This window comes from Berghia stephanieae, chromosome 6, assembly GCF_034508935.2.
Source record: "Berghia stephanieae isolate SIO BIC M18660-M18661 chromosome 6, UCSD_Bste_1.3, whole genome shotgun sequence".
NCBI lineage: Eukaryota > Metazoa > Mollusca > Gastropoda > Nudibranchia > Aeolidiidae > Berghia > Berghia stephanieae.
Window position 1 is genome coordinate 21420073 of NC_088365.1, and position 5000 is coordinate 21425072.

The window sequence follows — 5000 nt, forward strand, 5'->3', positions numbered from 1 at the left end:
ATTATTTATTTTTATTATTATTTTATTATTATTATTATTTTTATATTATTATCTAATGAATAAGAAGAAGAAGAAGGAGACGAAAAAGAAGAAGAAGAAGAAGAAGAAGAAGAAGAAGAAGAAGAAGAAGAAGAAGAAGAAGAAGAAGAAGAAGAAGAAGAAGAAGAAGAACAACAACAACAACAACAACAACAACAACGACAACAACATTGAGAGTTTTTATAGAGCGCAATTTCTACTCGAAGTCTCAATGGCTTTACAGAAGAAGAAGAAGAAGAAGAAGAAGAAGAAGAAGAAGAAGAAGAAGAAGAAGAAGAAGAGGAAGAAGAAGATGATGATGATGATGAGGAGGAGGAGGAGGCGGAGGAGGAGGAGGAGGAGGAGGATGAGGAGGAGGGGGAGGAGAAGGAGGAGGACATCGGAGAAGAAGAAGAAGAAGAAGAAGAAGAAGAAGAAGAAGAAGAAGAAGAAGAAGAAGAAGAAGAAGAAGAAGAAGAGGGGGAGGAGGAGGAGGAGGAGGAGGAGGAGGAGGAGGAGGAGGAGGAGGAGGAGGAGGGGAAGGAGGAGAAAGCGATGGAGGAGAAGGAGGAGGTAGTTTTGTTTTGTTTCGTTTTAGTTTTATTTAAAGGCAGTCTTTTATTGCTTCGCGAAATCAATTGAAGCACCCCAGTCTTTTGATCGAGGGGGAAATGAATGACTTAAATTCTTAGTAACCTGTGTCAGCAGATCTAAACTAGTATTTGTATGAAAATGATGCTTGATCTACTTTGTATTTGATTGTTTTATTTGATTATTTGAATGCAGTTCAAGTGTGTGTTAGCAAATCTAAACTAGTATTGGTATGCAAATGATGCTTGATATAGGGAATGAGATTATCGGAAGAGTAGCGTCACCTTACAGAGAGAACGTCAATTTGGTTTTGCGCATGCGTCTCTCTCGTCCTCGCTTTCGGTGAAGTGTCTCAAGCCGGTTTCACCGGAAGCGAGGACGAGAGACGCATGCGCACAACCAACATGACGTTCTCTCTCTAATAACGTTTCCGCCGGTGACTTCCAATCAAGGGACGCTACTCTTCCGCTAATCTCATTCCCTATACTCTGTATTTATCTTGGAATAAAAATAGATGGAAGGAGAATGACGTCATAATACTGAAGCCAATCGTTGGCCGCTTCCGACCAAAACATTCCTTCGTTACTGCCATAGTTACGGTGATTCACTCATCGGTGGAAATCCGAATCGCGATGATCAGTGGATGTTAAGAACAAAGGGGGGTTGCAAATTCCTTCTAGTGGAGTTATTGATGTCTGTTTAATTTCTGAAAAGCATTTCAGAATATATGTTGCAACTGTAGGTCAAGATCATTTTCATTTCGATCGATATGATTGCCACATAGAATTAAACGAATGAGAACACGTACGAAGCCTAATGAAAGCCACCAATGAAAGCATTCAGCGCCATTTTATTGTTGGCTGAGAATGTAGTCATTACCATTCATTCGGTCTCTATGTCAACATAACGACACAAGAAAAACAACAAACAATATCAAAATCCACAATAAAATGTTTCAGAACTGTTGCGTATATTTATGGCACAATGAAGCTGTCAAAAAATGAAGTTAGAGAATGTGTGTAATCATGTATTATAATAACCTGTAATGTGTTTTCCAACCACCACATCATCTTCTACTACAACCACCACCACAATATCATCACTAACACTACTACTACAACACCAGCCCCACATCATTATCACTACCACTACTACTACACCACCACCGCACATCATCATCACTACCACTACTACTACATCACCACAACCACATCGTCATCACTACCACTACTACTGCAACCACCACCACCATATCATCATCATTACCACTACTACCACAACCACCACCACCACTACTACTACAACCACCACCACATCATCACTACCTCAACTACTACAACCACCACCACAATAGCATCACTACCACTACTACCACAACCACCAGCACCACATCATTATCACTACCACTACTGCACCACCACCAGCACATAATCATCACTACCACTACTACTACAACCACCACAACCACATCGTCATCACGACCACTACTACTACAACCACCACCATATCATTACCATTACCACTACTACTACAACCACCACTACCACCATATCATTACCATTACCACTACTACTACAACCACCACAACCACATCGTCACACTACCACTACTACTGCAACCACCACTACCACCATATCATCACCATTACAACTACTACTACAACCACCACAACCACATCTCATCACTACCACTACTACTACAACCACCACCACATCATCATCACTATCACTACTACTACAACTACAACCACCACCACATTATCATCACTACCACTACTACTACTGCAACCACCACCACCATATCATCATCATTGAAATATTTTATTTAAATTGAGCTTTATATAGTGCAATATCTACTAAATGTGCTCAAAGCGCTTTACAAGGGGTCCCTGGTCAACATTTAACATGACGCCTGTTAGGCGATATTACAATTTTTCGGACAAAGACAACTCTGTTAACGGCCAGGTACTCATTTTACCCCTGAGTATGGTGAGAGAATGTGAGTAAAGAGCCTTTTCCAAGGACTCAACTATGCGCCGAGCGCGAGGCTCGAACCCAGGACCTTCCGATCCGAAAGCGAGAGTCATACTACTAGACCACATAGCCGCATCATTACCACCACTACTACAAACACCACCACCACATCATCATCACGACCACTACTACTACAACCACCACCACCACCACCACCACCATATCATTACCATTACCACTACTACTACAACTACAACCACCACCACATCATCATCACTACCACTACTACTACAACTGCAATCATCACCACCACCACATCATCATCACTATTACTACTACAACTACAACCACCACCAACACCACATCACCTCACTAACACCAGTACTATAATCACTACCATTAGGTTTTGGAGCTTTACTTCATTTGAAATAAGGAAACTTCGGAATTGTATTTGGCATTGTGTTTATATATCATAATATAATTCTAATCAGTTATCTATTTAGACAATATGTATGCCAAACACCACCCCAATTCCCCTTTCTTGTGTGCGGGAATTCCTCTTCCGGCATTGAAATTGAGTGGGAGAGAGTCATCACTACACACATAAACAACAGAAACAATTTAAAAACATGACTATGACACGCAACCACTCACACACGAGGCTATAGATAGGAGTTCACAACATTGCCATCCGGAAGTATAACGGACCTACACACAAACTCTGTGTAACCATGAACTTTTATAGTCTGGTTAATACAGTTTAGTGAGAACAACTCACAAACGCGGATGGCAAAAACAATAACAAAGGCCTGAGTGACGTCATCTGCATACTATCTATATAGAACAGGACAAGACAAACAATAGCTTGACTCTCGCTACACTTCGCATTGATGTTTGTCGTCTCACGAGTTCAACTCTCGGTCGACCTGTCAATATTCCTTTTCGCCTCGGACGTAATCATTAATAGAATATTGTGTGGTTTTGACCGTGAAGAAAACCTTAAGAAGTCACATTTATATCATTTTAGAGAGATCGTTTTGAATAATTTTGAGTTAAACGAGCGAGCAGCAACTTGTTTTCATGAACGGCCGATCAGCGCTTGTTTACTATAGTAACGCGATTCCCAGCCAACGTCTCAATGGCGGATATTTTTCTCATCGAGGCCGCTGGTTGGTTAGCCAATAAGAGCACCGTACGGTTTCCATTGGGTAAATTCCTTGGATTGCCATAAACTTTTGCTAAGCATCATGAAATTCATGATGAAGTCTTTCGTCAATAAACCCGTTTTTTTCTACATTATTTCATTCTCATATGTTTGATCATGAGGGGACTGAGAATCATTTTATTCTTCTACTAAAAGCAATAGCTGAGAAATATATTCAGGTCAGGTATTTCTATGCTGGTAAACTGTACAGTGAACAATTGAAAAAGAAGCTAATGTGTAAAAGCCGTCAAGTTCTTAACAAATTCATTTTATTTACAGGGCAGTAACAATGTCATCATTAACTTGTGTGATTTTTTTAAAGAGGCAAAAATGTTTGTGTATAACCCTTTCCTGGCTAGGCTGGATTTCACGTCAAACATCATTCCATCCGCTACAACTTTCACCTCGAGCACTCGGAGGGCTCGAGTCGCATCACAGGGGCTAATTTCTGAACTGTAGAGGATTGAATGATGAATGACGTAAAATCCAGTCTCGCCATGACAGACTTCTGTAATAACTATTAATGATGAACTAGTAATGAAATTGCTGGGATTTTTGTTTTATTTTGAAATCTTAGTGAATTATGATCAAACAATGAACCTTTTTGTGTGACCATGATATTTTGTGTAATAATGTCTTCTTCTTTTTTTTTTTTTTTTTTTTTTTTTGTCACTTTACACAAATAAATTAATATAAAATGTAAATAGCATTTTGTGACTTAATTTTTGATGAATTATGGTAATTCATAGCTCTAGTAGCGGGGGTCCCTTTAGTTCAGTTGGTAGAGCATTGGACTGTCACGCCAAAGGTCTCGGGTTCGAGTTCCTTTGCAGCGAGAATTTTTATCCGGTTCCCCCTGTCCACCCCGCAGCAATTGGGTAGCTTACTCTACTACTGCTATAGCTGCAGTGGTACGTCCACATTTTAAGTTGTCACCATAAACCCTTTCATGGCTAGGTTTGAGTTGAACCGAACCTAAACCAAACGTACGTTTGTCTATACATGACTGACTTATGCAGTTTCACCTAGAAATAGTCCATGTGATGCGACTCGAGCGCGCTTTAGACTAATCTGTGATGAAAACTGTACAGGATTGACTCATATTTGACGTGAAATCTAATCTAGCTGTGAAAGGATTAAGAATTGTAGTTGTGTAGTGGTGGCCTGGTTTTAAATGTGATTCCTACCCCGAAACTTTGTGCTGTAAGAGTCAG

The 5000-nt window shown here is 40.1% G+C and overlaps 1 protein-coding gene across 1 annotated transcript in view; it reads left to right on the top strand.

Annotated features, from left to right (window-relative positions):
- LOC144974662 (leukocyte surface antigen CD53-like) overlaps nucleotides 1-5000 on the top strand; it is a 44622-nt gene that overhangs the window by 30382 nt on the left and 9240 nt on the right. The window lies entirely within an intron of this gene.